Below are 26,064 nucleotides of genomic sequence, written 5' to 3' on the forward strand. Positions count from 1 at the left end.
ATAAATATACAATTACAATGGTTTATAAAAAGAGTGCTAACAGAGATATGTGGATAGTGCTTTGAAAGCTCAGATGTATTGGTAATATATACCCTATTTTTTGAACTAATTTGTAAAAAGAAATTTTTCCCAGTGGCCATTCCCATAATAACTTGAATTTATTTGGAAGATATTCAGTGATCATTACTTTAGTTTCATTTTTTGGAAAGGATATCCTATAGAATTGTTAAAGTACTATTTTTATTGAAGTAAAAAATATACAAATGGCATGATACAGCCTACATTTATATTTCAGTGGAATATCTAAAGGAAATATGGCCATGACACTGCACCCCAAAATGGTGTGCTAGAGATGACTTGTACCAGCTTGTGGGATCCAAATGTTAAACATGCAGGAATTTTGCCACTAGATCCTCAAATTCTGGTAACTTAACATCAGGCAGCATGACTATATGTAACTATGAGGAACTTTGTTTCAGAAAACAAGTTGCTAAACATTTAACATCACAAATTAATCACTGTTAATTAATAAATAGAAAGTTAACAGCATCTCTGAAACCATTCCTAGGTCCACTTCCTGTCACCAGCCATTTCATTTTAGAAGTAGCCACCAATTGACATCTAGTTAATTTACTATTTTGGAATTGTATAGCTTGAGGAAAGAGCTGATTCATGGAAGATGTGAAGCTTGAATGATTTGTGGGCTCTCTTGAAATAAATAATTATAAGTACAATATTTGTTACAGGGCCTTAGATTGAATCTGAGCAAGTTAAAGATTATCCATATTCTCTTCATAGTAAATCTAACTCTGCCAGCATGTACATTTTCTTTCTTTTTTTCTGGTCTTGTTTCTATCATTTACTATTGTGTTTGAGAGGTTCATCTGTGTTGTTGCATGCAGCAATCTGTGCATTTCGTTGTTTGAATTTACCACAATGTACTTATCTATGCTATTGTTGTTTACAATTTGAAGCTTCTACCAATACTTCTGTTGTAAACACTTGTACATGCCTTTTAGTGCAAACGAGTTACATTGCATTGGGTATATACCTGCGGTTGGCATTATGACATCATAGGGTGTTCATGTGTTCAGCTCTACTAGAGAGTGACAAAGGGTTTTTCTGACTGGTGGTAAAAGTGTACGGTCCCAACAGCAGTGTATGGGAGCTCCAGTTCTACATTCCTGACAAATGAGGGTATTGTGAGACTTAAAATTCACCATTCCAGTGGGTGTGAATTGCCCTGATAACCAGTTAGCTTTAGTATATTTTAAAGCAACCTTTTGATATTGAGATTTTCTTTTGTGTAGTGTTTCCGCATTAAAAATTCGGTTATTTATTTTTAATGTCTTATAGCAGTTCTTTTTATATTGTGGATATGAATTCTTTGAGGGATATATGCAATGCAAATATTTTCTCTCATTTTGGGTTTCACTCATTTAAAGTTACCTTTTAATGAAGTCAAGTTCCTGATTTTAAAGAAATTTAATTTTACATTCTGTTTAAGATTTATGAAATCTTTTCCTCCAACAAAACATTAAGAATACTCTGTTTTTTTCTAAGAGCATTATTGTTTTTGTTTACTGAAAAATATCTATCACTATGATGGAGGATTTTCCTATATCTTTCACTTCTGTCAAGTTTTGCTTTATTTAATTTGAATATTATTCACTGCAAAGAAATTTAGAATTATAATGTGTTCCTGGTGGGTTGATATTCCCTTTATCTTCAGTAATACTTCTTGTTACAGAGTCTATCCTTTCTGATATTTCTATGCTTATAATAATTATCTTTTATGTACTATTCATATTATACACTTTCCCTTCCTTTATTTGCAATATATTTGTATCTTTATTTTAACATGTCTATTTGATATGCTTCTTCCAGCCCAGCGTTTCTCATGATGTTCTCTGCCTATAAGTTAAATAAGCAGGGTGACAATATATAGCCTTGACGTACTCCTTTTCCTATTTGGAACCAGTCTGTTGTTCCATGTCCAGTTCCAACTGTTGCTTCCTGACCTGCATACAAATTTCTCAAGAGGCAGATCAGGTGGTCTGGTATTCCCATCTCTTTCAGAATTTTCCACAGTTTATTGTGATCCACACAGTCAAAGGCTTTGGCATAGTCAATAAGCCAGAAATAGATGTTTTTCTGGAACTCTCTTGCTTTTTCCATTATCCAACGGATGCTGGCAATTTGATCTCTGGTTCCTATGCCTTTTCTAAAACCAGCTTCAGATCAGATCAGTCGCTCAGTCGTGTCCGACTCTTTGCGACCCCATGAATCGCAACATGCCAGGCCTCCCTGTCCATCACCAATTCCCGGAGTTCACTCACTCACGTCCATCAAGTCAGTGATGCCATCCAGCCATCTCATCCTCTGTCGTCCCCTTCTCCTCCTGCCCCTAATCCCTCCCAGCATCAGACTCTCTTCCAATGAGTCAACTCTTCACATGAGGTGGCCAAAGTACTGGAGTTTCAGCTTTAGCATCATTCCTTCCAAAGAAATCCCAGGGCTGATCTCCTTCAGAATGGACTGGTTGGATCTCCTTGCAACTGCTGAGGCCTCGCTTGGAGAATTTTGAGCATTACTTTACCAGTGTGTGAGATGATTGCAATGCTTTGGTAGTTTGAGCATTCTTTGGCATTGCCTTTCTTTGAGATTGGAATGAAAACTGACCTTTTCCAGTCCTGTGGCCACTGCTGAGTGTTCCAGATTTGCTGGCATATTGAGTGCAGCACTTTCACAGCATCATCTTTCAGGATTTGAAATAGCTCAACAGGAATTCCATCACCTCCACTAGCTTTGTTCATAGTGATGCTTTCTAAGGCCCACTTGACTTCACATTCCAGGATGTCTGGCTGTAGATGAGTGATCACACCATCATGATTATCTGGGTCTTGAAGATCTTTTTTGTACAGTTCTTCTGTGTATTCTTGCCACCTATTCTTAACATCTTCTGCTTCTCTTAGGTCCATACCATTTCTGTCCTTTATCGAGCCCATCTTTGCATGAAATGTTCCCTTGGTATTTCTAATTTTCTTGAAGAGACCTCTAGTCTTTCCCATTCTGTTGTTTTCCTCTATTTCTTTGCATTGATCGCTGAGGAAGGCTTTCTTATCTCTCCTTGCTATTCTTTGGAACTCTGCATTCAGATGCTTATATCTTTCCTCTTCTCCCTTGCTTTTCACTTTTCTTTTCACAGCTATTTGTAAGGCCTCCCCAGACAGCCATTTTGCTTTTTTGCATTTCTTTTCCATGGGGATGGTCTTGATCCCTGTCTCCTGTACAATGTCACGAACCTCATTCCATAGTTCATCAGGCACTCTATCTATCAGATCTAGTCCCTTAAATCTATCTCTCACTTCCACCGTATAATCATAAGGGATTTGATTTAGGTCATACCTGAATGGTCTAGTCTTTCTTCAATTTAAGTCTGAATTTGGCAATAATGAGTTCATGGTCTGAGCCACAGTCAGCTCCTGGTCTTGTTTTTGCTGACTGTATAGAGCTTCTCCATCTTTGGCTGCAAAGAATATAATCAATCTGATTTCAGTGTTGACCTAGCGATGTCCATGTGTAGTCTTCTCTTGTGTGTTGGAAGAGAGTGTTTGTTATGACCAGTGCGTTCTCTTGGCAAAACTCTATTAGTCTTTGCCCTGCTTCATTCTGTATTCCAAGGCCAAATTTGCCTGTTACTCCAGGTGTTTCTTGACTTCCTACTTTTGCATTCCAGTCCCCTATAATGAAAAGGACATCTTTTTTGGGTGTTAGTTCTAAAAGGTCTTGTAGGTCTTCATAGAACCATTCAACTTCAGCTTCTTCAGCATTATTGGTTGGGGCATAGGCTTGGATTACCATGATATTGAATGGTTTGCCTTGGGAATGAACAGAGATCATTCTGTCGTTTTTGAGACTGCCTCCAAGCACTGCATTTTGGACTCTGTTGACCATGATGGCTACTCCATTTCTTCTAAGGGATTCGTGCCCACAGTAGTAGATATAATGGTCATCTGAGTTAAATTCACCCATTCCAGTCCAATTTAGTTCGCTAGAATGTCGCTGTTCACTCTTGCACTAGCTGGAATCAAGATTGCTGGGAGAAATATCAATAACCTTAGATATGCAGATGACATATGGCAGAAAGTGAAGAGGAGCTAAAAAGCCTTTTGATGAAAGCGAAAGAGGAGAGTGAAAAAGTTGGTTTAAAGCTCAACATTCAAAAAACTAAGATCATGGCATCCGGTCCCATCACTTCATAGGAAATAGATGGGCAAACAGTGAACAGTGCCAGACTTTATTTTTTTGGGCTCCAAAATCACTGTAGATGGTGATTGCAGCCATGAAATTAAAAGAGGAAGGAAAGTTATGACCAACCTAGATAGTATATTGAAAAGCAGAGATATTACTTTGCCAACATAGGTCTGTCTAGTCAAGGCTATGGTTTTTCAAGTGGTCATATATGGATGTGCGATTTGGACTGTGAAGAAAGCTGAGCAATGAAGAAATGATGCTTTTTAACTGTGGTGTTGGAGAAGACTCTTGAGAATCCCTTGGACTGCAAGGAGGTCCAACCAGTCCATCCTAAAGGAGATCAGTCCTGGGTATTCATTGGAAGGACTGATCCTGAAGTTGAAACTCCAATACTTTGGCCACCTCATGCGAAGAGTTGTCTCATTGGAAAACACCCTGATGCTGGGAGGGATTGGGGGCAGGAGGACAAGGGGACGACAGAGGATGAGATGGCTGGATGGCATCACCGACTCGATGGACATGAGTTTGAGTAAACTCTGGGAGTTGGTGATGGACAGGGAGGCCTGGCATGCTGTGATTCATGGGGTCACAAAGAGTCGGATATGTCTGAGCAACTGAACTGATTCTATATGCAGTTGTTTTTATCCAATCTGACAAACTTTGTAATTTAGACTTTTTAGTTCAGTTACATTTAGTAAAGTTCTGATGTATTTACTTTTAAATCTACTATCCTATGATTTGATTTATAGTTCTCCAATGTGTTCTGTGTTCCTTTTTGCCATGGTAATTTTTCTCATTTTATAGGTTTTTGCAAATATTTTACACTTTTCCCTATTGGCTTCCTAGGTATACTTTTGTTTACTATTTGTATTGGTTGCCCTAAATTTTACAACACATCATCTGACTTATTCTAAAAAATTAGTATTTTTACCACTTCTTCTATTTCTAATTAGACTTTTGCTGTTTTTTTCATATATTTTATTAAACATATGTCAAAATATCACAAGACAGCATTCATATTATTTTACATAGTTAATGGCCATTTAAATTTAGTCACATATTTATTTCTATAATTCTCATTCCTTCATGAGCTGCCATGATTCTATGTTCATTATCTAAATATTAAATGTCCTTTAATATTTATTTTAGTGCATGCCTTTTTTCTTAATTACAGTAGCTTTAGACTAACTCCTGAAGTCAGATTATGTCCTCCAACTTTGTTTTCTTCTTCAAAATTATTTTGGCTCTACTACATCTTTCACATATCTATATAAATTTAAGGTCACCTTGTCAATTTCTAGAAATAAGTTATAACTCATTTTATTCTTTGACTTTTGCTATTAGTTCCAGTATCTTTTTTGAAGACTGCTTATTTTTATATACTTGATCATGTTGTCTATGAATAAAAGGATTTTAGCTTCTTAATTTCCAACCTGTATGACTTTTCTTCAGTTGCACTTGGTAGGACCTCCAAAACTATGTTGAATAGAAGTGCTGAGAGGGGACAGAAAAGTCCTATTCCCAGACTTAGGGAAAAAAGTTGTCTTTTCCCTTTATTAGCTGTAGATATTTTACAGATGCCTTTTATTGAGTTGAGGGTATGGTTTTCTATTCCTGGATGTTGAACATGTGTTAGTTGCTCAGTTGTGTCCTACTCTTTGCGACCCCATGGATAGTAGCCCACCAGGTTCCTCTGTCCATGGCGTTTCCAGGCAAGAATACTGGCAGGAATTTCTTTCTCCAGGGGATCTTCCCAACCCAGGGATCGAACACTGATTCTTTACCATCTGAGCTAAATGAGCTAGATGTTGAGGGTTTTTATAAATGGGTGTTGCATTTAAAAAAAAAATTATATATGCTGTATATTGAAACAGTCATGTGTTTTTTCCTCTTTATTTAGTTAATATGGAGAATATTGTTTGATTTTCATGTATTAAACCAAATTTATACTGCTTCAATAAATCTCACTTGTTCATGATGTATTAACCTTTTTGTAAATTTTTGGCTTCCCCAGTGGCTCAGCGGTAAAGAATCCACCTGCAGTACAGGAGACGCAGGTTCAATCCCTGGGTCAGGAAGATCCCCTGGAGGAGGAAATGGCAGCCCATCCCATTATTCTTGCCAGGGAAACCCCCTGGACAGAGGAGCCTGGTGGGGTACAGTCCATAGAGTTGCAAAGAGTCAGATAGGACTGAGTGACTGAGCAGACATGCATACAATTTGCTAACATTGCTAAAGATTTTTGTATCTATATTCATGTAGTATGCTACTGCTGCTAAGTATATTGCCTGTAATTTCTTTTTTTGTAATATCCTTTTTTGATTTTAGATATCACAACTAAGACTAAACTACAACAACAGAGTAGCACTGGCCTCATGGAATAAATTGGCAAGGGTTTGTTTCTCCTCCATATTCTGAAAAGGTTTGCAGAAAATTTGTTGTTATTTAGTCTCTCTGTCATGTCCAACTCTTTGTGACCCCACAGACTGCAGCATGGCAGGCTTCCCTGTCCTTCACTGTTTTCCAGAATTGCTCAAACTCATGTCCATTGAGTTGGTGATGCCATCCAACCATCTCATCCTCTGTGGTCCCCTTCTCCTCCTGCCCTCAATCTTTCCCAGCATCAGGGTCTTTTCCAATGAGAATTTTTTTTTTGCATATAAATAGCATTTTTTCATTTCTAAGTGTATAATAGAATTTATCTGTCTCTAAAGGATTTTTGTATATGTGTGTGTGTGGAGAGGAGAGAGTGGGAAAGTTCTTATTTATGAATTTGGTTTCTTTAGCTATATAGTTACACTATATCTCCTTGAGTTAACTTTGGTCATTTGCACATTTCAAAAGTTGGCCAGTTCATTTACACTTTTCATTTTATTGACATAAGTTTTTCATTATCTTATTTTAATGTGTGCAGGATTGGTAGTGATTTCCCCTATTCTCTTCTTCTTTGTAGACATAGATTTTGTCTTCTTTCTCTTTTTTTTTTCTTGATGAGTCTAGCTTGAGGTTAATACTTTTTATGAATATGTTGTTTTTCTGTAGTGTTTATATCTTTTCTCTTCCACTGATTTGTACTCTTATTTTGTTCCTTTTATTTACTATGGGTTTAATTTTCTTTTTCTAGCTTATAAAGTACAAGAAAACTGATTTTATATGTCTTTTCTAACATAAGAACTGAAACTATATATATTCTGTGAGCACTATTTTAAATTCATCCTATAAATTTTTATATGGTATATTTTTATTTTCATTCAGTTGAAAATAATTTCTAATCATATATGAGATTTCTTTATTTTACCTCTGTGGTTTTTAGAAGTATGTCAATTAATATCCATATACTAAGGTGTAGTCCATATATGTTTGTTACTCATTATTAATTTAATTCATTTTTGATCAAAAAACACATTTGGTATGATTATAATCCTTTTAAATGTATTGAAAATTATTTATGGACCAGCAGAGGTCTGTCTTGGAGAGTGTTTCATGTGCATTTGAAAAGAATATGTATTCTCTGTTGTTGAGCGGAATGTACTAAAATGTTAACTAGATTCATATTTATTTTGTGCCTGCTTGTTTTATGAATTACTAAAAAAGGACTTTGAAATTTCTTGCTCTTATTATGGATTTATTTGAATCTCCTACATCTGTTTTTGGTTCTTGTGTTTTGAAGCTCTAATTTTAGGTACATATCATTTAGGATTTGCATTTCTTTAAAGAATTGCACCTTTTAAATATACAGTAGATTCTTTTTATTCAAGGTAGTTATGTTCTACAATGTCACTGAATACTGAATTAGTGAATACTGGTATATTGCTCCCAGGGAAATTATATACACATATGTACATGTATGGCATAGATTTTAATCTTAAATCCTGGAAACAAGGTGTCCTGTCCTGCTAGATTCTTCTTTATTTTACAGAAAAACATAATGAGCTTCAAAAGTGTGAAGTGACTTGCCTGAGGCTGCACCACTAACATATGCCAGAGCTAGGATGTGAGCCCCGTTCATCTGTTTCCAGAGATGTGTATTACTGCACTACATCACACTGCCCTCTGCTGTCTCTGCCCTCTACTGTCTCTTCCTTTTGGTCATCTTGGTGTGAGAACTGAAAAAAGAAGGCAGAGCATTGCTTAGTTCAACCTCAGCTGGAAATGTGCATGTTGGAAGGCTAAAATTTGTCCCTCCTCACTCTGCCCATGTCCAAGAATAACCATGAAAATATGGGGTTGACTGGGGAATTGAAAATGTTAGCCAGGAGGTGAATTCACAAATATGGAATCCACAAATAATAAGGATCAACTGTACTTCAACTGATAAGGATAAGGAATATTCCTTATTCTGAAATCTATTTAATCTGACATTAAAATAGCCACTTTTCTTATAATGAATGTGTTTGCATGGTATTCTTTTTCCATCTTTTTTTTTTAACCTGTAGTTTATATATTTCATAATTAAAATGAGTTGCTTTTATAGTTGGGTTTTGAATTTTTATAAAGCCTGACAACTTGTTTTATCCATTTTATACGTGATGTTATTACCATTATGATTTAAATCTGCTATGTTTCTGTTTCTTATTTTTCTTGTCTGTACTCTAGTCATTCTTTTTTTCCCACTATTTTTGCATTAAGTGACTTTTAGGATTACAACTTATTCACTAGTTTCCTGTTGCTATACCTCTTTGATTTGTTTCTTTAGTTTTTTCTCTTGGGCAGAGATTCTTGTAAGTCCTTGAGCCTCTTAAGGAATCTGTAAGGTCAAACTTTTCACAATGATGCTAAGTATGATGATTTAAAAAATCATCTCTTTATTTTACAAATGTACCATGGGGTTTTCCAGAAACTAAATATCATGTCTGGTTAAACAGATTAAAGATGCAGCAGGTATGAGAATCTAGCCATCTTTTCTTAGACCAATGTTAAAATAATTTTCAAGGTGTGAACTAGTGATACTTTTCACTACTCTTTTGTTACACATAGTATTTGTCATTAAAATATGACATGTATATTAACATACAATGAATTTCTTATTGTTTTTAAACATTTAAAAATTAATATTCAGTATGATAAACACTGATAGAATTAATATAAATAATCTCTCTAGAGTAGGGTACCCAGTAATTTTAAGACTCTTGAGTTTTTCTAAGATCAAAAGTTGGAAAACTACTGCCCTGACTTTATGATATGCATCTCTAACTTATTACAGTCTGTTGCTGCTGCTGCTAAGTTGCTTTAGTCATGTCCGACTCTGTGCAACCCCATAGACGGCAGCCCACCAGGCTCCCCCGTCCCTGGGATTCTCCAGGCAAGAACACTGGAGTGGGTTGCCATTTCCTTCTCCAATGCATGAAAGTGAAAAGTAAAAGTGAACTCTCTCAGTCGTGTCCGACTCTTAGCGACCCTACCTGCAGATAATACCATAACATATTGCCTATAGTATAAGAGCTCTGCAATGGTATTTTTTCATCTTCTATTGCTTTGATACATTTTATTCCTACAGATGTTATAACTTCCACAAAACACAGTTAATGTTTTCTCTTTAAACAGTCTTTTACCTATATATTGGTTGGCCAAAAAGTTCATTCTGATTTTTCTATAGGAATAATGGAAAAATGATGGATCATGGAAAAAGCAAGAGAGTTTCAGAAAAACATCTATTTCTGCTTTATTGACTATGCCAAAGCCTTTGACTGTGTGGATCACAATAAACTGGAAAATTCTGAAAGAGATGGAAATTGCAGACCACCTGATCTGCCTCTTGAGAAACCTGTATGCAGGTCAGGAAGCAACAGTTAGAACTAGACATGGAACAACAGACTGGTTCCAAATAGGAAAGGGAGTACGTCAAGGCTGTATATTGTCACCCTGCTTATTTAACTTATATGCAGAGTACATCATGAGAAATGCTGGGCTGGAAGAAGCACAAGCTAGAATCAAGATTGCTGGGAGAAATATCAATAACCTCAGATATGCAGATGACACCACCCTTATGGCAGAAAGTGAAGAGGAACTAAAGAGCCTCTTGATGAAAGTGAAAGTGGAGAGTGAAAAAGTTGGCTTAAAGCTTAACATTCAGAAAACGAAGATCATGGCATCCGGCTCCATCACTTCATGGGAAATAGATGGGGAAACAGTGGAAATAGTGTCAGATTTTATCTTTTTCGGCTCCAAAATCACTGCAGATGGTGACTTCAGCCATGAAATTAAAAGACACTTACTCCTTGGAAGAAAAGTTATGACCAACCTAGATAGCATATTCAAAAGCAGAGACATTACTTTGCCAACAAAGGTTCGTCTAGTCTAGGCTATGGTTTTTCCTGTGATCATGTATGGATGTGAGAGTTGGACTGTGAAGAAGGCTGAGCACCGAAGAATTGATGTTTTTGAACTGTGGTGTTGGAGAAGACTCTTGAGAGTCCCTTGGACTGCAAGGAGATCCAACCAGTCCATTCTGAAGGAGATCAGCCCTGGGATTTCTTAGGAAGGAATGATGCTAAAGCTGAAACTTCAGTACTTTGGCCAACTCATGCGAAGAGTTGACTCATTGGAAAAGACTCTGATGCCCGGAGGGATTGGGGGCAGGAGGAGAAGGGGATGACAGAGGATGAGATGGCTGGATGGCATCACTGACTCGATGGACATGAGTCTCAGTGAACTCCGGGAGTTGGTGATGGATAGGGAGGCCTGGCGTGCTGTGATTCATGGGGTTGCAAAGAGTTGGACATGACTGAGCGACTGAACTGAACTGAACTGATACATAAGAAACAATCTATTAAAATATAATAGTAACAACAGCAGCAGCAACAACAATAAATATATTTGATGAAAGTAGAAAAAACATTTGAAAGACCTGGCTAAGGATCTACAAATAAAGAATGTGAAGAGCTAATCCTAACTGTAAGTATAAAAGACTTGAAGGAAAAAGTCATAACTAAAAAGATACATCTTGAAATTTGAGGCTTAATATGTCCATTCTCTCCAAATCAATCTATGATTACAACTGATGCATAATAAAAATTCAAGTGGATGAATTTGTTTGTAAATTTTTATCTTGAATGAATAAGAACATGATATAAAGAAACATTGTCTTAAATGCCAATGAGGAGCCATGTTTTATCAAATAGTAACATATTATAAAGTCATAACATTGCTAATATAGGAATAAGTACCTGGAAAATCCCATGGATAGAGGATCCTGGTGGGCTACAGTCTATGGGGTCATAAAGAGTCAGACACAACTGAAGTGACTCAGCACAGCATAGCACAGACATTGATTATGATCTTTGTAGCCAAAGATGGAGAAGCTCTATACAGTCAGTAAAAACAAGACCTGGAGCTGACTGGATCAGGTTCAGAACCACTGTGGACAGTGAATGCAGTCATGAAATTAAAAGACCCTTGCTCCCTGGAAGAAAAGCTATGACAAACCTAGTGTTCTGTGTGTGCTTAGTCGCTGAGTCATGTCCAACTCTTTGCGACTCCATGGACTATAGCCTGTCAGTCTCCTCTGTCCATGGGGATTCTCCAAGCAAAAATACTGGAGTGGGTTGTTATGCCCTCCTCCAGGGGATCTTCCCAACCTAGGGATAGAACCCAGGTCTCCCACATTAACAGGCAGATTCTTTCTTTACCATCTGAGCCATCAGGGAAGTCCATGACAAACCTAGACAGTGTATTAAAAAGCAGAGACGTCACTTTGCCAAATAAGGTCCATTTAGTCAAAGCTATGGTTTTTCTACTAGTTCAGTATAGATATGAGAGTTGGACTACAAAGAAGGCTGAGCAGTGAAGAACTGATACTTTTCAACTGTGGTGTTGGACTCTTGAGAGTTCATTGGATAGCAAGGAGATCAAATCAGTCAATTCTAGAGGAAATCAACCCTGAATATCCACTGGAAGAACTGATGCTGAAGCTCTAATACTTTGGCCACCTGTTGCAAAGAGCCAACTCATTGGAAAAGACCCTGATGCTGGGAAAGATTGAGAGCATGTTTAGAAGGGGTTGGCAAGAGGATGAGATGGTTGAATGAGTCACTGACTCAATGGACACGCACTTGAGCACACTCTAGGAGATAGTGAAGGACAGGGAACCTGGTGTGCTGCAGTCCATGGGTTCACAAAGAGTTGGCTATGGATTAGTGACTGAACACAACAAGTCTGAGCTCCTTATTGCAAAACTCAGGCTTAAATTGGAGAAAGTAGGGAAAACCATGAGGCCATCCAGGTTTGACCTAAATCAAATCCCCTATGATTATACAGTGGAGGTGGTGAATTCAAGGGATTAGCTCTGGTAGACAGAGTGCTTGAAAAACTGTGGACAGAGGTTTTTAACACTGTACAGGAGACAGTGACCAAAAGCATACCAAAGAAAAAGAATGCAAGAAAACAAAGTGGTTGTCTGAGGAGGCTTTACAATTAGCTGAGGAAAGGAGAGAAGTGAAAGACAAGAGAGATAGGGAAAGGTATACTGAACTGAATGCAGATTTCTAGAGAATAGCAAGGAGAGGTAAGAAGGCCTTACATGAACAATGCAAAGAAATATAGGGAAACAATAGAATGGGAAAGACTAGCGATCTCTTTAAGAAAACTGGAGATATTAAGGGAACATTTAATGCAAGGATGGCATGATAAAGGATAGAAACAAGAAGGACCTAAGCCAAAGAGATAAGAAGAGTTGGCAAGAATATACAGAATAACAATACAAAAAAGGTCTTAATGACTTAGACAACCATGATGGTGTGGTCTCTCACCTAAGCCAGAAATCCTGGAGTGTGAAGTCAAGTGGGCCTTAGGAAGCAAGCAAAGCTAGTGGAGATGATGGAATTCCAGCTGAGGTATTTAAAATACTAAAGGATGATGATATTAAAGTGCTGCACTCAATATGTCAGCACATTTGGAAGACCCAGCAGTGGCTGTAGAACTGGAAAAGGCAGTTTTCATTCCAATCCCAAAGAAGGGCAATGCCAAAGAGTATTCAGACTACTGTACTGCTAAGTAGCTGCTAAGTAGCTTCAGTCATGTCCGACCCTGTGCAACCCTAGAGACGGCAGCCCAGCAGGCTCCCCCGTCCCTGGGATTCTCCAGGCAAGAACACTGGAGTGGGTTGCCATTTCCTTCTCCAGATGCACTCATTTCACAAGCTAACAAGGTTATGCTCAAAATCTTTCAATCTAGGTTTCAGTAGTACATGAACTGAGAACTTCTAGATGTATAAGCTGGGTTCAGAGAGGCAGAGGATTCAGAGATCAAATTGCCAAATTCATTGGTTCATGGAGAAAACAAAGGAGTTCCAGAAAACCATTTACTACTGCTTCATTGACTATGCTAAAGCCTTTGATTGTGTGGAACACAACAGACTGGAAAATTCTTCAAGAGATGGGACTACCAGACCACCTTACCTGTCTCCTGAGAAACTTGTATGCAGTTCAAGAAGCAGCAGTTAGAACTGAACATGGAACAACTGGTTCAGATTTGAGAAAGGAATACGACAAGGCGTATACTGTCACCTTGCTTTTTCAACTTATATTCAGAGTACATCATGTGAAATGCCAGGCTAATAGATTAGATAGTAGATTAGAAGGACATGAGCTCATGGCTTCATACAAAAAACACCAAAATCTCAACTTACTGCTGAACAACCATCAGCAACAACAACAAAATTCTGGAACCTACCATAAAAGATACCCTACATCCAATAAAAAAGAAGCCACAATGAGACAGTAGGAGAGGCACAATCACAATAAAATCTTTTCCAACCACAGTGCATGAGATTAGAAATTGATGATAAAAAAAACACAAACAACGGGGAAGATAAACAGTATGCTACTAAATAATGCATGGATCACTGAAGAAATCAAAGTTAAAAAGTACCTGGAGACAAATGAAATTAAAATATAATGATACAAAACCTATAGGATGCAATAAAAGTACCTAGAGACAGATGAAAATTAAAGTATAATGATACAAAACCTATAGGATGCAATAAAAGTACCCAGAGACAAATGAAAATTAAAGTATAATGATACAAAACCTTTAGGATGCAATAAACTTCCCACCATAAAAGGGAAGTTTATAGTGATACAATCTTATTTCAAGAAACAAGAAAAATCTCAAACAACCTTATCCTTATACCTAAAGCTACTAAAGAAAGAAGAAGAACAACAACAACAAAAAACCCCTAAAGTTAGTAGAAGGGGAAAAGGCAGAAATAAATGAAATAGAGATAAAATAATGACAAACAATGAAAATAAAAACTAGCTCTTTGAAAGATAAACAAAATAGATAAACCTTTACTCAGATTCATCAAGAAAGAGGAGGAGGAGTCAGATCAACAAAATTAGAGATGAAAAAGGACATGTTACAACTGACACCACAGAAATGCAGAGGATTTCAGCATATAAGAGACTACTGCAAGTAAGCACAAGCCAAAAAAATGGACAACCTAGAAGAAATAGACAAATTCTTAGAAAGATACAATCTCCCATGACTGAACCAGGAAAAAATAAATAGGGATATACCAATCACAAGCACTGAAATTGCAAGTGTGATTAAAAAGCTTTCTACATACAGGAGTCTAGGACAAGATGGCTACACAGATGAATTGTATCAGAACAACATCACCCTGGTACCAAAACCAGACAAAAATACCAGAAAAGAAGATGAAAATATTGATGAACACAGATGCAAAAACACTCAATAAAGTATCAGCAAACTGAAACCAATAACATATTAAAAAGATTGCACACCATGATCAAGTGGGACTTATTCCAGGGATGAAGAATTTTTCAGTATCTGCAAATCAATCATTGTGAAACACTATATCAAGTTGAAGAATAAAAACTATGATCACCACAATAGATGCAGAAAATGCTTTTAAGGAAATTCTACACCCATTATGATAAAAACCTTTCACATAGTGGGGAAAGAGGGAACTTACCTCAACATAATAAAGGACTTGTATGATAAACCTTATACATAACATCATACTCAGTGGTGAAAAACTAAAAGCCATTTTCTCTAAGATCAAGAACAAGACAAGGAAATCCACTCACATCACTTTTATTCAAAATAGTTTTGGAATTCCTAGCCATGACAATCAGAGAAGAAAAAGATATAAAAGGAATCCAAATTGTAAAAGAAGAAATACATTTGTCACTATTTAAAGATGCTACCAGAAAACTACTAGAGCTCATCAAAGAATTCAGTAAAGTTGCAGGAGACAATATTAATACACAGAAATCTGTTGTTTTTCTATATATTAACAATAAAAGATCCGAAAGAGACATCAAATAAACAATCCCATTTACCATCACATCAAAATGAATAAAATACCTAGGGACAGTCCTACCTAAGCAGGCAAAAGATCTGTACTCTGAAAACTATAAGATGTATCAGCAAAGAAATCAAAGATGACACAAAGAGATGAAAAGATATACCAAGTTCTTGGATTGGAAAAATCAATATTGTCAAAATTACTATATTACCCAAGGCAATCTACAGATTCAGGGCAATTCCTATCAAATTACCATTGGTCAATTAATCTATGACAAGGGAGGCAAAACTATACAATGGAGAAAAGATAGTCTCTTCAATAAATGGTGCTTGGTAAACTGGACAGCTACATATAAAAAATGAAATTAAAATATTCTTTAACACCATACACATAAATAAATGCAAAATGGATTCATGACCTAATTTAAGACTGGATACCATAAAGCTCTTATGGCTGAGCCCCTTTGCTGACCACCTAAAACTATTACAACATTGTTATTTGATGATATTCCAATACAAAACAAAGTTTAAAAAGGTTAAATAGAACTACAATGAGACATCACCTCACGTTATTCTGAAAGACTATTATCAAAAAGTCCACAAACAGAAATGCTGGCGACAGTGTGGCAAAAAAGGAGCCCTCCTGTAGTGCCGGTAGGAATGTAAATTGCTACAGCCATTATGGAGATCATATGGAGGTTCCTTAAACTGAAAATAGAGCTACCATATGACACAACAACCCCACTCCTGGGCTTATATCCAGAAAAAAAAATATAGTCAGAAAGGATATTTCCCGCAATGTTCTTTTCAACCCTGTTTACAATAGCCAAGATGTGGAAGCAAACTAAATGCCCGTCAAAAAATGAATGGATAAAGAAGATATGATACATATATACAATAGAATATTCCTCAGCCATAAAAAAGAATGAAGTAATGCCTTCTGCAGCAACATGGATGGACTTGTAGATTATACTAAGTGAAGTAAGTCAAAGAGAAACATATGATATTATTTATATGCAGAAGAATCTTAAAAACATATAATACAAATGAACTAATTTACAAAACAGAAGCAAACTCAGAGAACACACTTATGGATATCAGAGAAGGGTGTGGGGGAGGGATAGATGGGAAGTTTGGGATTGACACGTACACACTGCTATATTTAAAATAGATAACCAACAAGGACCTACTATATAGCACAGGGAACTGTGCTGAAACTTTTTAAAAAGAATAGATATGTATATGTACAACTGAACCACTTTGCTGTACACCTGAAACTAACACAACATTGCTAATAACTATACTCCAAAATAAAATAAAAATTACAAAAAATATTTAATGAACTACAATATTTGAAATAAAATACAGTAAAATATTTATGAATTTAAAATAAAATCAATAATTCATAAAAACTTGATGTTCAATGGCTAAATATAGCTACTATATAATCTCAATTTACAAATTCATTATGGAGCATGCCTGTACACTTATGCATGGCAGAAAGATTCTTTTCCATCTGAGCCACCAGGGAAGCCCATCAGAAAAGCATATGACCTGCTAATTTGTAAAATACCAAATTCAATTCACAAAGAGATATAGGACAAGATTTTTTCCTCAGTGGTAAGAGGGGAAAACAAGAGACAAAGATTAGGCCACTTGAAAGAGCGAGTAGGATAATTTAGACAAAACCCAAAAAGAAGAGCAAGGAAAATGAGCAAGATAAGATGTGTGCCTAGTTGAATTACTTTTTATTATCAACATTTCACTCCGTTGGTGAAATGCACTTTCCTGCCACAATAAAGTTAAGTTGGGCTTTATAATTTTCTTTGGCTAGAGATGTCTCTTTCAGGCAAGAGTTTTTAAGAACCACTTTGTTTTTTTACAAGATTTTATTTTATTGGCTAACATAATGGAGAATATACATATAGACACTGCTCACCTGGATCTAGAGGGAAAAGCGCTCACAGCAGGCCCCCCGCCCCCCACCCCCCCCCAACTCATGCCCCAAACCACAATGGAAATGTTGTCTGGGGAAAAATAGACCTTTGCTGTTGTAAGCCACTGAAATGATAGGATTATTTATTATTTCAGCATAACCTAGTTGTCTGGTACATCTGGTCAACTTTATTTTTTGCCCTCCTGTGGGAAAGTTGTTTGGAAGAAATGCCAAACAAAAGAGATTATCTGCCCAAGAATGTATATAAAGAAGAGAAGGTTTAGTGGGAGAGTAATGTTAACAGATTTACTTGTCATGAGTGAAGAGATTTAGGTAGAAAGTGATGGGATATAAATGTAGTGTAAAGGGAAAAGATAATAGAAGGTAGATGGTCAAATGTCTGGACAAGAAGTTTATATTTAGTTGAGGACTTGAGTGACGCAGAGCTTCAGTTTGAAGACAATTATGTTTTTCTTCCTTTTCTTATGATTTTTATTAACTATTACTTTGCCTAAAGTATTTCTATGGGAATAGAAATAGGATGGAGGAGCAGCATGCCAAATTATCAGTGAATAAATGTCCCATTCTATCTCTGTTTCAATTATGTTATCATAAAACTCCTAAGACCCTTAAACTAGAGTTTTTACCAGGAGAATCCTAATATTCCATCTTGTCATCTGTCCATTTTCTAGGGTGTCTAAAGAATGGAGAGAAATCCACAGAGACTGCAGGTAGCATAGAAGTTATGGGTTAATATAAAGCTTTTTGTATCATAAACAAGACTGGAATGCAGGTGCACACAATTCTAGTCTACTGTAGGACCTAATAAAGTACTCTGGCTCAGCAGTTGAAAAGCTAGGAGTTGCTATTTTTGTGCAAAGATTTCAGACCCATGGCAGGATACTGAGCCATAAACTGTGTTTGCCTCTTTGGATGGTAAATGACCTGCTATTCTGCAGTGTGTTCACTGTGGGAACATTCTGAGGACATGAGCAGGTCACAATTATCCTTTGTGGCTTATCAACTTTGAGATATCCTCAATGTGAGTTCAACTGCTTCCGTGGTTTCCTTTCACACTATTTAAACTTCCTTTCTTCTCTTAAATCCCATATCTAACCTTGGCTGAATCCTCTTTCTCTTCTGATTTCTATAATATCTATGGACTCCATATTTCTGTCTTAGTTCTCATTTCATTCTCTGCATAATCTTTTTGGTTGTTCCTTCCAGAGTTCAGTGTTAGATACTTGATACTACCTACCTCTGTGTCTCTGAATCAAAATTTTACCACTGAGATCTAGAATTATATCTTGTTTCCCTGATACCTCAATTTTAAATTGTCCTAAATGAGTTTCTAATTGTACTTCTAATGTACAACTAATGGTACCATCATTTACTGAAACACAAGCTCAATAGCCTAGGTGAAGCCCATAATTTCCTTTTCTTTTATTCTCTGAATCTTTTTAGTCTTAAGTCCTATCAGTCAAATTTCTTGACTCTTCCTTAATTTGTCTCCTTCTCTTCATCTCCAACTTAATTGAATGTTGTCACCTCTTACACAAACTATTGTAATAACACTTCAGAAAATCCCCTTGGCTCCTGCCTTCTCTTCATCCAGTTTACCCACCATGATGTCTTACCATCTACACTGAGAATTATGATTCTAAAACACAAATTAGGTCCTATTACTCCACTTCTTAAACGTTCCAGTGTTTCTCCATTGCCTAATCTGTATCATTCATCTTTGTGTACACACAAGACTCTCTGTACCTAGAATCTTGTCCACTTTTCTATTTCCACTCATATCACCTGGTGTCCCTAGAAGTGACCTCATTGTGTTCCTTCATGCCTCTTAGCTGTACACATACTCCTCAATCTGAAATAGCCCTCTACTGCTTGTCTACTGGTCAAATGTTGGGCAAACTCCTACTATGCATTCAGGAATTAGTCTAAGCACTCCCTGCGCAAAACACTGGGTGAAAAGTGCTTGTATATCAGGCTGTACCTTCCTTTTCAAAGCCTCATATCAGTATTATCAAACATAGCCCTTTGTTTACAGGTCCAGTTTTATAATAGACTGAGTGCTCCTTTAGGAAAAAAACTCTATCTTCATATACTCACAGCTCAGTTCAGTGGCTGGCACATAGTAAGTGATCAATAACAAGTGTTAAATATACCAGTGAACAAATAAATGCACATATCTTTTTCTGGCTTTAAAAGAATACAGTATATTCCCTCTTCCTGCTGCACTGGGAACAATAGTTTGACCTTGACCGCTTATTAGTTTTATTTGCTCATGAGATTAACAAAGTTATAACACTTTAAGCCTGTAGGACAGCAGTAGTACTGGGTGAGGTCTGAGGGCTAACAATGCTGGATTTCTTGTGCCCTTGTGTACTTTTGGGGATAATTAAAACTTATTTTTCTATTCTGGTTAGTGTCTTGCATGCCCAGATAGAAGCAAAGGTAATGATGTTAAGAAATCTTTCTCTGGTTACATTTTTAAAAGAACCTTTTCTTCTTAGAAGAAAAAAATTTAGTTGTCATTTTTTTCAATTTAAATGTCAAAGTGAAACGTTTTTTCAGTAATCTGTACAAAATGTGTACTTTTGATACAGTAACCTATATCCAGGTTGGTCTGAAATTGCTGCTGATTTTGAACAATTTAGACTTTATAGGTCATACAGTGATGTATTTCCTTGGTTTCTGGGATCTGGCACTATAACAGACTCTGGGAGGTGAAGCTGGGTGGGGCGGGGGGGTAGTTGTTTCTATTTAATAAAAACCATTATGTTATACAAAGAACAAAGCAATTGTTTCAGACAAGGCATGTAAGAATTTGGTTAGATCTGAAGACTCAGATGAAAATGAGATAAGCTAATTTTGATTCAGAAGCTGCAGACTCTGCCTAGTAGTGAAATGAAGGGTTCTCTGAGGTTGTTGTCATGGCAACCAGCACTGGAGGGAGCTGAGCTTAGAGTGCCCTTGTCCTCCAGCACTGTCAAGTTAGAGATCCCCTATCTGGAGGAATGGTGCTGGTGAACTGGTAGTGAGAAATCACCAGCTGAACCATTTACCCCATTTAACCATTTGTTACATCTGTCTTTTCGTGCACATGTGTACAGCTAACTATAATTAACTCATAGTTATGATTCTATCCTGCGTCCCATCAGGTTACAAATTGGAGGTGCTTCCAACAGAAAACCAGAAGCTTTCAGGGTCTTCATCTGCCTTTAAAAAATAATTTGCTGAGAATTTTCTCAATTCATTGCATTTCCACATGGGCCTCTGTTTGCTTTGGGGAACAATTAGTTCTGGACTTACTATAAAAAATGCTTGTTATCTACCTCTCTCTATCCCTGCCTTGGTTACTCCCTTAACAGCCCCATATAGTAAGCTGTCAACATGTTAAGAGAGAATTGATGGCACAATGATTTTCTCAATGTAGGGAAGAGACTGAGGGGACACACAATCTCCATCAGAAGGTTTACCAGAAGCACCTTTAAGTAAAGATTTGATCTACAGCTCTTGAAAAGCTCTTTTAAGGAGCTGGCAGTGGTTTCTGAAACAGAATTTTTGTTAAAACTTTTCTAAATCCTTCGTCCTCCTCCTTATCCTCTATTATTCACCCATATCACCATTATCCCAACAATAAGTTTACAGTGAACTCTTGTGGATTGCTTCTAATATTGCTTAGTGACAGTTTACATAGGTAAGAATTTTGGAAACATTTTAAAAGTGGAATAATAACAATATAATAATAATTTCCAAGTCCCTAATGTGAGACTGTGCTAAACACTTTATATACTACTACTTCTTTTAAATCTTGGCAATCCAATGAAATGATATTTTCATCTCCATACTATAAATGAGGAAATGAATCTTAGAAAGGTTAACAACTTGTAACAAGGTCAAAAACTAGCCTGTGTCAGAACTAGAACCTGAAAACAGACTTTTCTGGCTCCAAAGTCTGGTGTTCTTAACTGCTCTATTGCCTCCCCAAATCAATATAAAGCTTTAATATTGATGTTAACATGATAATTTTCTTCTGAATAATCACTTTTGGCTTTCTATTCTTATTAGGCAAAATTCATATCATATGCCTACTGTGTGTTGACTTGAAATAGACTTTAGATATTTTTCAAATATTTCTCAGCAAAGATGGGTTTATTCCAGCTAAGCAGAGAACTGCAAGTCAGAATCTGCAACTGTGTTGATCTATGTGCAAGTTCCCCTGTGGCAAAGAAAAGAGAATGCTTTTATGTTGAGGAAGAGGAAATTGGGAGGGCTGTAGGAAACAATGAATACATGACCTTTCATTTACCAAGCCCTCACCAGGAAAGCAGAGGAGTCTTTTTTCTTTGTGTTGGACTCTGCTACCATCAGTGTGAGAACTCCCCAGTCTTGTCTCTCAACTCTACTTAATTTAAGTTTCTATTTATTAATTTTTAGCATTTCATTCTTGATCAAGATCTTCCTGTGAAAGCATCACTGATCGAGAATCAGGTCTTCTAGTTTCAGACGGTTTTTTTGTCACTCATGTTAAGGAAGTATCTTTCCTCATATAGTATCTCATGTAGTGGGGAAAGTGCCCAATTTGGAACCCTATTAAGGCCGCATTTGAGTAACAAAGAAGGGTAGGAGGGACATCGCTCAGATACTTTTTTAAAGTTTAAAGTTCATATGTTATCAAATCATAGATATTGGAGATTATCTGAAGCATTAAATCATTATCAGTGGTTGGCAACAAACTTCCAATAGGCCTGATCTGGATATCTTGGGAAAACATCAGATGTTGTCTGCTTCAATTTTTGAACATCTGCTAATTGGGATGTCAAGGACAGAAGAGTTCATATCAAACTTTCCTTTAAGACTTTAAAAGGCTATATTTTCCTGTTCTTCCCATAAAACTGGGTCAAGTTTGCTGCTGTTGAGTAAAACATATTGAGGTTGGCAGTAAGAGACATCCATTTTATGCAATAACCAACCTGCCTGAGAAAACATTATATCTGTCACTTTGTCTGGGAAACTGAGGATACAATAAAGTCTTTCTTGATCTAAGTGTAGCCCTGGTTCTGATATAAGATGCCCTAAATGTCAAGCCTTGGTTTGGGCAAACTGAAGTTTTTCTTCAGTACCCTTATATTCCTTTAAGGCTAAAGCTTCAGCAAGTGGATGCTTTTTTCCTGTGAGGAGGCTTGAGAAGGAGGGAAAAGAAGCAAATCATCCATGTATTGAAACAAAGTGCAACCTCTAGGGAGCTTTAGGTCATCCAGATCAGACTTCAGGATTTGAGAGAAATAATAAGCGCTCTCTGTATAATCTTCAGGCATTACTGTCCAGGTAAATTTTTTTTCCCCAAGTGAAGTCAAAATGATTTTGGCTAGCTTCATCAACTGGCATACTAGGGAATACCCTGTGTGAATCAATTACACTAAAGAATTTACTTTCAGTGCTAGTAGATGCTAGTATGGTATAATGATTAGGAACAATAAGGTATCTATGGCTAACAGCATTAATTTATTGCTCAAAGTTCCTGGAAAATTTCTACCCTCATCATGTAGATTTTCTCACTGGTAAAATGAAAGTGTTACATAGACTAGCACAAGGGATAATGAGGCCTTAAGCCTTGTAATCTTCTATCATAAGCTTTATGCCTTGAAGGGTTTCTTTATTTATAGGGTATTGGATAATTATGGGAAAAGGTTTTGAGAGGTCTGTTTAAATGTTGATGGGAGGTTCACTGAGAATTTTGCCAGCATCAGTTGGAGAGTTTGCCCATCAGGAAGTGGTAGCTGATTCATTAGGGACAAATGATCAGTGTTTCCAGAATCAGCTCTAGTGCTGTCAGGGATAGAACAAATGAAAAATCTCAAAGGGTCATTTAATTCATCTGGTTGGGTATTTCATTACTTATTGTCACTTCCTAAAATTATTTCCCCCTTTTGAGAGAAAGAAATTCTGACGAGTTACTACTCTGAGAATTCTTGGCCTAATTCATGGATAAGAGTTAAGAACTAAGAAGAAAAGGATCTCTATCTTTCAAAGGGCCTTATGCAAAAGGAAATAGGTTCAGAGACAGGAACCTCCTGAGATTCATGAAGATTCCCACTACTTGAGAATGGCTTTAGTATTCCAATGCAGGGGTTGTTCTATAGTCACGAGGTTGAGCAGTGAGAGTGTGGCTCCACTGTCAGTTTGGACTAAAAGAGATTTATCCCCAATCTGGAGAAGTGTTTCTTTCAAGTCATTTAAAAAGAAAGAAAGTGAAAAGTCACTGTGATTGCCAGGAAAGAAGAGGAGTCTTCTCTTGAGCTCTGCTCTCATGACAGGTGTGAATTCCCGCTCTTTCTCCTGATTCTATTTAATTGAAAAAGTGAAAGTGAAAGTCACTCAGTTGTGTCTGAGTCTTTGTGACCCCATGGACTGTAGCCTGCTAAGCTCCTCTGTCCATGAAATTCATTCTCCAGGCAAGAATACTGGAGTGGGTTGCCATTCCCTTCTCCAGGGGATCTTCCCAATGCAGGGATTGAACCCAGGTCTCCCGCATTGCATTGGATTCTTTATTGTCTGAGCCACCAAAGAAGATCATTTAATTGAGGTTCCTGTTTAATCATTTGTTACATGTGTGCCAGATGATATTTTAAGCACTTGGATTAGTTATAAACATGACAGGTTAGCACTCTGACTTTTGGATTCTACAATTTAAGGGTGGGGGTGTAAAAGTCAAACCAGAAGATAAGCAAACAAGATTATTAGAGGTAGTGATTCATGCTCTGAGTGGGGGGAGCAGTAATGGAATGTGTCTTGAAGTTTCTGTGTATAATGGTAGAGTAATTTAAGAACATGAAATCATTAGGGAATAACTATTTATGAAGGGAAAATTTCCTCCAAGACTCGAATAGTGGGAAAGGGACATTCTGTCATGGATTAGGCTACAAAGTTGTCTAGGCAGAAGTTCTGAGGGAGGAATATACTTAGCATGTTTCAGAAATTCAAAGAAGGTCAATGTGAATCAGGGAAAGTGAGAAATGAAAAAAAAGGATGATAAAGTGTAAAATTAGTAGAGTGGACAGGGATCAAATCATGCAGAATAGTACAAATTGTGATAAAATGATTAGATTTTATTCTAAATGCAAAGGAGAAATGTTAGAAAACACTAAGCAGGGTGATAACATGATCTGCTTTGTGTCTTTAAAACAATCCCCATGACTGTTGGGTAGAAAATGGATTATAGAAGAAAGGACAAGAATATGGGCAAGAAGATCTGTAAAGAAATTATTAGTGTAATCTGGGTTAAAAGGAGGGTGGTTTGGATTAGTTGGTGACAGTGGAACTGGAGAGAACTGGGCAGAATCAGGATACATTTTGAGAGTACTGTCAATCAGTTCAGTTCAGTTCAGTCCCTCAGCCATGTCTAACTCTTTCTGACCCCATGGACAGCAGTATACCAGGCTTCCCTGTCCATCACCAACTCCTGGAGCTTACTCAAACTCATGTCCATTGAGTCAATTATGCCATTCAAACATCTCATCCTCTGTCATCCCCTTTTCCTCCCGCCTTCAATCATTCATTCCCAGCATCAGGGTCTTTTCCAATAAGTCAGTTCTTAACATCAGGTGGCCAAAGGATTAGAATTTCAGCTTCAACATCAGTCCTTCCAATGAATATTCAGGACTGATTTCCTTTAGGATGGACTGTTGGGATCTCCTTGCTGTCTAAGGGACTCTCAAGAGTCTTCTCCAACACCACAGTTCAAAAGCATCAATTCTTCAGTGCTCAGCTTTCTTTATAGTCCAACTCTCACATTCATATTATCACATCCAGTACTATCAATAGATCGTGCTACTAGATTGGCTATAGAAGTGTCAGGCATAGGGAGGAATTAAGGACAATCCCGGATTAATGTCAGCTCTGTAGTTTTGAACTTGAGTGACCAGGTAGATAAATATGACATTTATTGAGATGTAGACAACCAAGTAAGAAGCAAGTGATAGAGTTGGGGTAATCAAGAGCTTCATTTTAAGATTAAATAAAAAGTCTTTAGCCTGGTTTCCATCTATATGTACCTATGTCTAATTAGGTGCTATTTATACAGTAGTATTTCATATCTGTTCATTGGGTTAACATGTGGAAAAATCAATTCACTTACCTAGTTTCTCTTAAATTCAGGCAAAATCCTCTACTGTGAAAAAGCTTACTGATTCTGGAATCCCATTGTCCAATTTTTGAACAGGTCAATTTTGCTCCATTTAAATCACTAAATAGGCATAATCACTTGTACTCTAAATTGTAAAATTTGCCTCCTCCAAATTCACCAGACTTCTGCAAAACCTTTATAAAACCTTTATTAACCCACTGCAAGAAATATTCACTTCCTAAGTGAATACTTCATTCATATAACATCCAAAGCTAGAGAGCCCCAATACCACTTTATCAAAATTAGCTTTCTTTTCCTTGAGGTAAATTGCAGATTCTTGCAAATAATATAGAATGTGACCTATGTTCCATATGATAAGTGAAATACCTCCAATCATCCAGATTGCTCAACAAGACAGACTTATTCTTTCACTCATATTTTAATTGCTGTAATGTCAGCCTCAAAG

The 26,064-nt window shown here is 36.9% G+C and overlaps 2 long non-coding RNA genes across 12 annotated transcripts in view; one reads left to right on the forward strand and one right to left on the reverse strand.

The window, feature by feature from the left end:
• Nucleotides 1-8,642, forward strand: part of LOC147363323 (uncharacterized) — a 504,516-nt gene extending 495,874 nt beyond the window's left edge. For 2 of the 6 annotated variants that reach the window (XR_015136929.1, XR_015136930.1), the window contains 2 exons: nt 6,586-6,679; nt 8,177-8,642. This is a non-coding gene — a long non-coding RNA (uncharacterized LOC147363323). Of the gene's footprint in view, nt 1-6,271; nt 6,680-8,176 lie in introns of those variants that run through there. The other 4 variants (XR_015136935.1, XR_015136928.1, XR_015136936.1 and 1 more) reach the window with 2 other exon arrangements.
• LOC147363325 (uncharacterized) overlaps nt 1-26,064 on the reverse strand; it is a 376,602-nt gene that overhangs the window by 9,115 nt on the left and 341,423 nt on the right. The gene's annotated exons all lie outside the window — the stretch shown is intronic.

The sequence above is a fragment of the Bos grunniens genome, chromosome 11 (assembly GCF_055505025.1).
Source record: "Bos grunniens cultivar Pamir isolate PY7600 chromosome 11, Bosgru_T2T1.0, whole genome shotgun sequence".
NCBI classification, from domain to species: Eukaryota; Metazoa; Chordata; class Mammalia; order Artiodactyla; family Bovidae; genus Bos; species Bos grunniens.